Source organism: Canis lupus, chromosome 18 (assembly GCF_048164855.1).
Source record: "Canis lupus baileyi chromosome 18, mCanLup2.hap1, whole genome shotgun sequence".
Classification (NCBI taxonomy): Eukaryota; Metazoa; Chordata; class Mammalia; order Carnivora; family Canidae; genus Canis; species Canis lupus.
In genome coordinates, this window is record NC_132855.1 from 40,418,212 (window position 1) to 40,430,165 (window position 11,954).

Consider the following 11,954-nt stretch of genomic DNA (forward strand, 5'->3'; position numbering starts at 1 on the left):
TTGCATAATGTCCACTAAGTTGTAAGTCAAGTTAGTGACAGTCCAGTAAGAAGCCATACCTCTCCATGCTTTTGTCCAGTATCTCCAGTGTCCTTTCTACAATAAGATGTGTAAGCTGTGGTGAGTGAGGTATCCAGCTCACCCAGGGCGCCTTGCTAACTGTGAAGCAAAACTACCTCCTATAACTGATGTTCCAAGCTGCCTGCAGTCCAGATCAGGAGAAAGCTAATGCTCAAATCCTAACAATTCCTCTTCTCTCCCTGTGATTGTACTAGGCACGAACTGCCAGTCAAGTGCCTAGGCCATGGGTAAAAGCAAGAATTGGCACCATGAAACTGCCCAAAGCCACCTTTAAACTTGCAGTCTCTCTACTACAGACCCAGGAAATCAGGTTCTGGACACTGAAAGAGACAGGACTCACTGGCTACCCTAGGCCAGAACAGGGCCGATGTGTTTCTTTATAATGGGTCTTGCTGTAGTGCTGTGTCTGAAGTATGGTAATCACCTTACCCCCGAGCCCTGGGATGGGGCCATAGGACTGTGACCTTCAACTGCTTTAAATTTTCTACTCTGCTTACTTCAATACACACCTATTAAGCGACATCCCACAGACTTCAACCTAAGGAATCAGAAATAAGTGATATGTATGGTTCTGGCTTAAAGTCCTACCTTAGGAACCAACTCAATAGTAGTTTGATGAGAATGAATAGAAATGTCCCTTTTCTGGTCAAAAACCAGGACAACCCTCAGCAAATCGCTAATAAGAGTCAGTATGCCCAATCAGCCCACCGTCTTTTCCTTTCGAGACTTCCACTGGGGAGTGGTTAGTTGATTTTTCTTTTTTTCTTCTCTTCTGGGGATGGGGAATTGAGAAGGCTTCTTTATTTCCTAAAGATTTTTGCTCAATTAGATCTAAGTTTTGCTGAAAAGTTTTGTATCAGGGTAAAATTCTACTATGTAGCCCATGCAACCCTTTCTGATTTAGACAGTAAAACTCTAGTTTCCATTGCTTCAGGGGAGGAATGACCCTGCAGAATGTTCTAGTCAATTTTTAGATTTTAAGTTTCAAAAGCTGAATCATCAGAGAGACACAGAAAAATAATAACTAAGAATATGCATACAGTTTCAAAAAAAATGTCTTATTCTCTGTCCCTAACCCTTATACCCCATAGATTATATAAAGTTTGTCAGACTAGAGGGAACATGGAAAGCCACAGGTGGGAAGGCTAAGGGCAAGTAGATGCTGGTGGGTTCCTAAGAATTGATCCTGTCCTGCCTTCTCCCCAGGCCAACTTAGGAAAGATTGGATGATAAAACCCCAAAGACATTTGGGGAATCTGATTGCTGAAAGGCCAATGTGTCCTTTCACAGAGAAGGCCTAAGAAGGTCACAAGGTTCTGGGGTTCTCCTTCATGTGGGTGCCTCCAATCTTTATGTGATTATCTTGAGCCTCTTCTATCACTTGGTGTGGAAAGGAGAGGGATTACCCCTCCTAATAAATGCTGCATTTTGATGACTCATTGTAATTCCTTCCTTGATCTTTCTGTTTAAGTTATCAGAGATATGCGTGAGAATATAGGGTGATAATATAGGGGTAGTTCAGCTCCAGAAGGAAAATAGTAAAGATAAGGGCAAAAACCTGTATGGTAACCAGAGCCAAGGTGGCCCCCAATGATCCTTACCTCCTGGTATTCATTCCCTTGCATAGTTCTCACATCGAATATGGTCACACTGTGTCATCAATAGAATATTCTAGAAATGATGATAGGTGACTGTCAAGGCTAGTTTATATAAAAACATTACCATTTTGACCTTGCTCATGAAAATTGTGCCTCGTGATAAAAGTTTCTGACTGTTTTAAAATGCTAAGTTCTGGAGTACTTTGTTATAATAATTAGTCAACTGATGGAACAGGAAACCGTGTATAATGTAGAGATTCAACAAAAGCCAAAAAGTTCATTCTTTAAAGAGATTAATAAAAACTAATACACATTTGGTAAGACTTATCAAGAAAAAGAATGGCTCAATTATCCAGTGTCAAAGATGAAAAATAAGATGTACAGATTCTATAGACATTAGAGAGATAAAAAGAGGAGTTGATGAACTACTTTATGCCAACAAATCTGAAATTTTTATGAAAAGAACAAACTTCTAAAAAGAATATAACTCTATTAAGTAGGGTAAGACTAAACTATTGTAATATATAGAACAAAAATACAATGCCTTTTAAAAAAATGTGTGTTTATCTTTCATTTTCCAGTTCTCAGGAGAGTGATTGATGGGCAGCTTCCCTTGATGGGGCCATTCAGAGACGTCACTGGTAGGGATCTTGCAGGAAAGAGAAAGCAAGGCTATTGAAGGAAGTTCTTTAAGGGGGCTGTTGACACAAGAGTAAGGAGGTTAAGGGAAACTAACAAGATATAATACAACACCCCATTGCTAGCAATGGAGAGGAAGAGATGGGGGTGGAAGTGCAGGAGGCCAAGGACTCTTTCTAACTGTAGGTTTGAAGGAACAAGGTGTAGAATCAGCTACTAGAATCAGAAGAGAATAGATGAAGTAGAGACTATCGCAAAAGATGCTGCAGTCATGGGTAGAAGAGGCAGCCACTCTGTGACAACTCAGTAGAAAGAAAGAAAGCAGAGGAAATAAATATCTTGACTTAACTCCCCTTCACTCTCCCAACTAGAAGCCAGAAGACAAGTGAGCTATTAATGGAGCCCATAAAATCCTCCAGGATGCAGCACAATGGAGAATTGCAGAGACAGTGGATCTTGAGCATCATGGTGCTGCACCATTCTCCAGGGGATTGTAGTTATCTGCATGGTAAAAGCTAGGTCATCACCATATCTGTTCATCAAGCTGGAAGGAGAAAGAGGAGAGAGGATATCCAGGAGAAATACCCAGTGTCTTAAGGCCTAGGACTGGAAATGGTAGTCATTACTTCTTCTCCCTTACTAATGGTAAAAACTAATCACATGGCCACACCTAACTAATCACAAGGAAAATTGAGTGATGTAATATGACTGGAGAAGCATATGTTCCAGGAGAAAGAAAGAATAAATTTTAGGGAACAATTATTAATCTGCATCACAGTCTACCCTTCAGCCACTAAATATTTCTTTGCACCCTTATCCTTTGCCAAGGAACATAAGCGGAATTTCTATCCAATTTCTGTATCTAGCTGAAAGCATAGGATCTCTGGGTGATGTTTTGACCTCTGGATTAGGTCCATATATGGCTGCATGTGGCAACCTAGAAAATAAAATTATTGCCCACCCCTAAACATCCAATTACAATGGTTGAGTGTGAACTAAAACACTCCTAGTAAAAAAAAAAAAAAAAAAAAAAAAAGGAAAAAAAAAAAAGGAGGAATAGAATACACTCAGCTCCATAAGAAGGAGATTATTCCCCCAGAGAGGAATTGAGAAGATTCCCTGTCTTGGCAGTGATGTACTTTCCTATGTTCTCTATGATTCCAAATTTTGCGCTTTGGGAATGTTTCCTAGTGCTCTATGCTTTAAGGCACACCTGAAATGGATCTGGGAAAAAAACGTAATTTTAGTAGCCTCCTTCCTGCAGGTATAGGTTTGAGAGTCTGAGGAGGTTTTTCCAGCCAGGCTTTTGGTTGCTTTTGAAATGCAAATATCTAAGAAATCCAATAGGCTTCTGCGTCTGTTTGTTTTCATTCAAGGCCATGTGCCAACAACAACACACTTAGATTTCTTTTTGGAGCATTATTTTTAAGCCCACTTTACTTCCTGGTTTCCATGTCTATCCATTCCTCTCATTTAAATGCTGTCTCCTTTGAAGCTATCTGAATAATGGGTAAAATAAGTCCAAAATCCTACAAGCTTTCCTCATTGGGAGGCACTTGGGAAAATATGAGTTGTAGCAATCTTACCACCATGCCATTGGGGCACAGAACCAAATTTCTAGGTGTTCTCCAAAGTCTTCTGCTTTATGTCCACTAGTTCCTACTTAAGCACATAGTTTTCTTACTGTCTTCTATTATGAACATCAAAGAGCAGCCAACACATATCAACATTCTTGTTACTCTCTCATTAAGTGGCCAGCTTTTAAGGTTACCTCAAGAAACAGTTTTATTATATATTTTTGTGATGACATTACAAGGGTGTCCAATTTTGCAGCCTGTGCTGTTTCTTCAACTATGGTCTAACCACATATTAAAGGTTATTCTTAGAAACCCATTTCTAGGTTCAAATTTCTATATTTCTAAGGTCATGCTAACTTGTTGTAATAATGTGACCCCAAATTTAGTGGCTTAAAGAATATAGACATTGGTAAAAGGTAGTACCTTATAGTGGGTGAGAGCACAGATTGGGGAACACAATTTTCTAGATTTGAATCCCAGTTGAGTTGCTTACTAACTGTGCAACTCTAACTTGTCTCAGCCTCAGTTTTGTTATCTTTAAAATTCAGGTCACGGGGTGCCTGGGTGACTTGCTTGGTTGGGCATCTGGCTCATGGTTTCAGCTCAGGTCAAAATCTCGGGGTTGTGTGGTTGAGCCCTGTGTAAATAAATAAATAAATAAATAAATAAATAAATGAATAAAGTAATAATCATAACTACCACCTAGAGTTGGCAATTAAGAGAATTAAGAGTTAGCATATGTAGAACTTAGAACAGTCCTTATTATGGGCCAGTAAAAGTTTAAAGGCTTAAAAAAACATTTAGAATCGCTTTCACATAAAAAATCTCAAATGAGTGTTCCTGAGAGAGATCAGTGTGAAAACTCAAATCCTTATGGTACTTCAGGGGCCTACGACTTTTCATGCAGTTGGCATTTGTTCTTGTAGAGCACTGTCATCTTCATGGTCAATCATCATCTTAGATTCCATCCCATGGAAATGGGAGAGAGTATTAGGAGACACACCAAATGTCTACAGGCCCAACCTGGAAATGATACAAGCTGCTTCCACTAAGACCATAGTCATATAGCTACACCTAATTGGAAGCGAGGTGGGAAAATTTAATTTAACTGGGTAGCCTTGTGCCCAAAAAGGAGAGATTTGGGTTGGTAGCTAATATCCTCTCTTATATAGTACCTTAAATATACTCAAAAAGTGTTTGGAAATCATTGTTCTATACTCATTAAAGAAATTGAGTTAGTAATAAAAAAAATCGTCACATTAAAAGAAACTAAAAACTAGAGCCAATCAAATGTTGATAAAGTTGAAATGGACCAATAAATTATATTAAATACATACAGTGAAATACTGTCTAGCAATGTATAGCATAATTAGAGCCATATGGAATGACATGGATGAATCCCACAGATAATGAACAGAAATGTTGAGCTAACAACAACAACAAAATGAACATATGTAGTATGCTTTCATTTGCAGGAAATTCCAAAAGAAGCAAAATTAAGCAATGTTGTTTGAGGATGCATGCATGAGTGATTAAGTTAGAGAGAACCGAGAGGTACTAATTATCACAAAAGTTAGGATAGTGGCTGCCTCTAGGGAGAGTAGAGATTGTGGTCAAGAAGTGATACATGGAGAAACTTCTAGGGTACTGACAATATTACATTTCCTGACTTGAATGGTAGTTAACATTGATATTTCTTTTATAATCATTCTATAACTGTGTATATTTTTTCATAGGTCTCAGACATATACAATATATCTCACAATAGATTTTTCTTGCATAGGAGAGAAAATGAGTGAAAATATCAATGAGGGTGACAAAACATGAGAGACACCTAACTCTGGGAAATGAACAAGGGGTAGTGGAAAGGGAGTTGGGCAGAGGGTTGGGGTGACTGGGTGACGGGCACTGAGGGGGACACTTGGCGGGATAAGCACTGGGTGTTATGCTATATGTTGGCAAATTGAACAATAAAAATTTTTTTTAAAAAGTTAGAATAACATGAGAAAAGAAAATTACCGAACAATTTCACTTATTAGCATATATAAAATACAGAACACCCAAACCAAAAAAACTACATTAAAAGAATAATGAATTATGAAAAAGAAAGATTTTTCCTGCATGTGGAAGGGCTAAATTGAAAAAGAAGTTAAAAATGAAAGGCAGGCGTAGGCCTAACAATAAAAATGGTTTAGTATCTGTGAAAGAAAAAAACACCAGGTAGATCAACGGAACAGAATAGAGATCTCAGAGATATTTCTCTTGGGGGAATTAATATCAGATAAAGTTAGCAGGTATATCTATGTACTTGTGTTCATACTGTTTGTCACAATACTGAAGGAATTTGTCTATAGCAAGAAAATAAATCATGTACCTTTTGCCAAAACTCATTTTCCTCACACAATGAGGTTGTTCAGAAAAGCAATTTACTGGAGATGTAAAATACCATAATTAGCATAGTCAAGAGCAAGTCATCCAATTGAGGAAAACCAAAAGGAATGTGCTTAAGTTGGAGCAAAGAATGCAGTGGAAACTTTGATACTCTCTAGAACAGACAGTAGAAAAAGCTCAGTTCATCAGGGGTGACTTTGGGAAATGGTGAAACGACTACTTACCACAAAATTTTGTTCTTTGAGCTCCAGGCTTTGCCCACCACAGGAGACCTGTGGTTTCTAACAGCTAACTGGTGAATCACATGAACCTGTAGAATATCATTGATTCCACTAAGAAGTAAAACCTAAGAAGCACAGATGGAGTATTATGTGAAATGTTAGCAATTTCCATTACAGAAAAAATACTGGCTTCTGCATGAATCTGAAGATTGTCTGTGGATAGAACGTAAACTCAAGATCTTTGGAAAATAAATTATACATGAATGGATTCTACAGAAGCCCGCTGTCATTCAAAACAAGCACATCATATGCTGAAAGTCACACACACACACACACACACACACACACAACACACACGTAATAAATGGAAATAGTAAAGTCAGATGTACTTTACCCTAACAGGTTTAAATATGTTGGTCCTTTCCCTATCTTTTTCTTGCTGCCCTCATTCCTTTCTAGGATTTTTCCTGATGAACACTTTAAAAATATATATTTTATTTATTTATTCATGAGAGACAGAGAGAGAGGGGCAGGGGTACAGGCAGAGGGAGAAGCAGGCTCCACGCAGGAAGCCTGATGTAAGATTCGATCCCGGGTCTCCACGATCACAACCTGGGCTGGTGCTAAACCACTGAGCCACCCAGGCGTCCGAGCACTTTCTTATTAAATCATGTGCTTCTGAAATCCTCTCCCAATCTCTACTTTGAAGGACCCTGACCCAGACGCTCAACTTCATTCCCATATGCCTAATAGAGATGCCAGACACTCGCCTTCTCAACCTCTGTGGTAGGTTGCAAAACTGTTGCCCAACTACTCTGGTTCTCTTCTTGGTGTACTACCCTCAGCAGGCTGGTGATACTTCTCTGAGCTGTTGAGCTCCAGAGTGGCCATATGACTTAGTTTGGCCAATGAAATGTTGATAGAAGCAACGTATGTCACTTTCAGGCAGAAATTTTAAGAGCTGGTAAGTGTTTCATAGTGTCTCTTTTCTCTTTGCCCCCAAACTGGTAGTATTCTAGATATAATCTGCTCTGCCTGAGCAGATCCTGGATCTGGATTGGTGATGATATGAAGCAGACCTGCCACCAACCTATAATGGACATGTACATGAGTGATAAATCATTGTTGTAAGTCTCTGTGACAGCATGCTGCAAACGTTCATTCTTTTTCATTTGCTATGTATAGTATTTCATCGTTTCAATATACCACAGTTTATCCATTCCACTATTGATAGACATTTATGTTGCATACAGGTTTCTAAAATATTATGAACTAAGCTATAATGAGCTTTCTTGTACAATATACTTTAATGCACACATGTAAATTTCTGTTTGGTATATATGCAGAACTAATATCACTGGGTAATGGAGTACACGATATGTGCAGCTTTAGTAGATATTGGCAAGCAGTTTTTCAAAGTGGCTACACCAACATACTCTCCCACTAATAATGTTAGAGTTCTAGTTGCTCCACTTCTGTGTCAACACTTAAGAGTATCAGTTTTCCGGGATCCCTGGGTGGCGCAGCGGTTTAGCGCCTGCCTTTGGCCCAGGGCACGATCCTGGAGACCCCGGATCGAATCCCATGTCAGGCTTCCGGTGCATGGAGCCTGCTTCTCCCTCTGCCTATGTCTCTGCCTTTCTCTCTCTCTGTGTGACTATCATAAATAAATAAAAATTAAAAAAAAAAAAAAAAAAAAAAAAGAGTATCAGTTTTCCTTTTCATAAAAAAATTTTTTTAACTATTCCAATAGACGTGTAGGCAAATATTGTGATTTCTGTTTGCTATCCTCAGATGAATAATGGAATTAAACACATTTTCTTGGGCTTATTGGCCATTTGGAGTCTTCTTTTTGTACAGGAAATGCTCAACTTTTTGGCCATTTAAAAAAAATTTGGTTGATGGTGCATTTGGGTTGCTCAATAGTTGAACATCTGCTTTTGGCTCAGGTTGTGATCCCACGGTCCTGGGATTGAGCAGGCCCCTCACAGAGCCTGCTTCTCCCTCTGCCTACGTCTCTTCCTCTATCTCTGTGTCTCTCATGAATAAATAAATAAAATCATTAAAAAATTTTTTTGACATTATTTTTCTTATTAATTTGTAGCTATGAGTTCTTTGTGGACACTTGCATTGAAAATACATTCTTCCACTTTTTGGTGAATCTTTTCACTTTTTTAATCATGTCTTTGATGGACAAAAATTTGCAGTTTTAATGAAATCTTAGATAACTTAGATACCAATATTTTCTTTTATGGATGGTGCTTTATATATCCCATTTAAGTAGTATCCTGTTTAAGTAGATTATGAAATATGCTCCATTGTTATCTTATAAAAGATTTATTGTCTAATTATTCACTTTTAAATATCTCACCTATTTGGTATATATTTTAGGATATGCTGTGAGTAGAAATCAAGATTCATTTGTAGCCACGTGAATATTCAATTGATACAACATTATTTACTGAAAAGAAAACCCTTTCCCCACACCATTGCAGTGGTACTCTGTCATAAATGAGGCGATCATCCACATGTGGGTTTATATCTGGACTCTTTATTCTGCTCCACTAGATTATTTGTCAATCATTATACCAACATCACATTGCTTTGATTATAATAGACTTACAGTAAAGCTTAATTTTAGATGGTAAAATCCTCCAAATTTTTTCTTCCTCAAAATTTTTATAGCTCTTCTCTATTCATTGCACTTCCATTTAAATTTAGAATCAGCTCATTAATTGCTACAAAACTTTGCTACTATTTTGATTGGGACTGCATTGAATGTATGCATTAAATGGAAGTGATGAACATCATTAAAATGTGATTCTTCTAATAATGAATAATGTATGTTCCAGACTTTCTTTTCCAATCTTTGATTGATTGATTTCCTCTAGTTTAATATTGCATATAGGTGATAATATGCAATTCTTTCACAATCACCTGGGAAAGCTTTCAACTTTTCATCAAATGTTGCTATAGCTTTTCCCTTTTGGTTACTATTCTTTGATTAGAGCATTTTAATTCCATTTTTAATTTATTAAGAGTCTTTAATATTTTTCTGCATTTATTGAAATAATTATATTATTTTTCTTTTTTATTCTATCATGTATATGATTTATTTAAAGCTCTAAACCAAACTTGTATATTGGGTGTATACTTCATTTGGTTACAGTATATTATATGTTTATATGTCGTAGAATCAATTGGCTAATTCTTTAAGATATTAATGTTCATATTCATAATAAATATTGGCTATAACTTTAATATTCCTTTCTTGTAATAAATAGGTTTTAGCATCAAGGTTATGTTGGCTTGATAAAAGGGTTGAGAAAGACATTTTTTATTCTCTGGAAGAGTTATTTAAAAATTATTTTTTCTTCCTTAAATGTTTTGAAGATTCATTCATGAAGCTATTTAGGGCTGAAGGTTTTAAATTCAGAATGACTGCTCTACAATCTCATAGAATAGAATAAATTGGAAAGGATATTCATATATTGTTTAACTTAATAAATAACTTAGTAAGTTAATAAATTAACTGGGTCAAAGAAGGAGGGCATAGCATCTCTTGTCTACTCCCCAATTCACCCTCTAGTCCCTGCTCCTCCTCCTTTATGCCCCTTTCCCACCATTTGTTTACTGTTTCCTTCCTTCTCCAAAATTTTGAGCACCTACCATGCCAGAAACTGTTCAAGGAGTTGAAGAGAAGGTAGATGACAAATTAGTCAAGATCTGTGCCCTCTTCAAGTTTCCATACTAGTGAGGGAGGGCAGGACTGCCTAGAAGTAAACAGATAAACAAGATGGTTCATTGAGTGAAGGCAGGGATGATGGAGTCCTCAACAACTCATATAGCATATCCTCAGTCACAGTTGACTGGGGCACTGTGTGGGAGAAGAGTCCTGGAAACTCTTTCAGGGCAGGCGATAACCCCTTAATTGCTTGATTATGACAACGTACATGTGAAGGGAGGCAGGAGGAAGAGTTCTAGAGGAAGGGGAATGGTCAGCTCTGTGGAGGACCTTTGGGCAGGGGTGAGTGGTGTCTGAGGAATTATTTATCAACTAGAACAGAGTTATGCCCCTATTCTAAAAACCAGTAACTCTGTACTGATGCCAATCATTTCATATCAGCTGTGGGGTCTTAGTGACTGGTGGTGGGCAGAGCATGAAAGGGGAGGCTATTATAGAGAGTAACATTGAAAATGGCCTCTCAGGTAAGACCTGAATGACAGAAAAGAAAAGCTCAAGGAGCAATCAGGCCGCAGGTAAAGGTGGGGAGAGCATTCTAGCCAAAGGATAGCAAAGGCAAAAATGATGAGGTGCAATAAGCCTGACATGTTTACAGAATGATAGGAAGATTAAAGTTGCTGGAACATTATGCTGAGTGGCTGATAAGAAATTAGGTCAGATGATAGGCACAGGCCCAGATCTTGTATGGCCTTTCAGGCCATGATAAGAAAGTAAAATGAGAAATGGGGAAATTATATTATCTGACTTGCATTTTTAAGAGCTATAGTAATATAGCTGCAGTGAGGAGAATGGATTGGGGATCAGGGAGAGGACTGAAGAAGCTTTTTTTGTTGTTGTTGTTTTTGTTTGGCTTTTTTTGTTTTTATTTTCGTTTTTAGCCTAGAGACAGACAATGGTAGCCTGGATCAGAGTGATGGCAGTGGAAGTGGAAAGAAGTGGCTGATTCAATATTTATTTGCAAGTTGTGGTGGTTTTAACGATATGTCACACATTCTTTGGTATGCCTTCCCTCAAGAGGTGGAGCTTAATTCTCCTGCCTTTAAATGTGGACTGGAGTTGTTTGCTTCTACCAAAGAGAATATGGCAGAAGTTAAGAAGTGTGACTTTTATGGTGAGGTTGTGGCTTCCATTTTGGCAGCATGCTCTCTTGCTCTGTTAGTTTGCTCACCCTGGAAGAACTCAACTACTTTATTATGCTACAGCTCTGTGGAAAGGCTCTTAAAGCAAGACACCAAAGACTGCCAAGAATGATGTGAGTGATCTTGGAAGCTGATCTTACCTCTTCCACCCGACTCCAGATGAGCCTTCAGATGAGGGTACAGCTATACTAGTCAGGATTCTCCATAGAAATAAAACCAACAGCATAGATGATAGATAGATAGATAGATAGATAGATAGATAGATAGATAGATAGATATAGATATAGATATTTATAATGGGAATTGGCTTACATGATTATGAAGGCTGAGGTATGCCATGATAAGGTATGCCATGATCTGTAAACTGGAGAGCCAGGAAAGCCAGTGGTATAATTCAGTCCAGTCTGAAGGCTGAGAAATGAGGGGGACACTGGCATAAGTTCCCAAGTCTGAAGGTCCAAGAGTCAGAAACTTTGATATCCAAAGGCAGGAGAAGATGGATATTCCAGATCAAGTAATGAAAAAGAGAATCTGTCCTTCCTCCACCTTTGTGTTCTATTCAG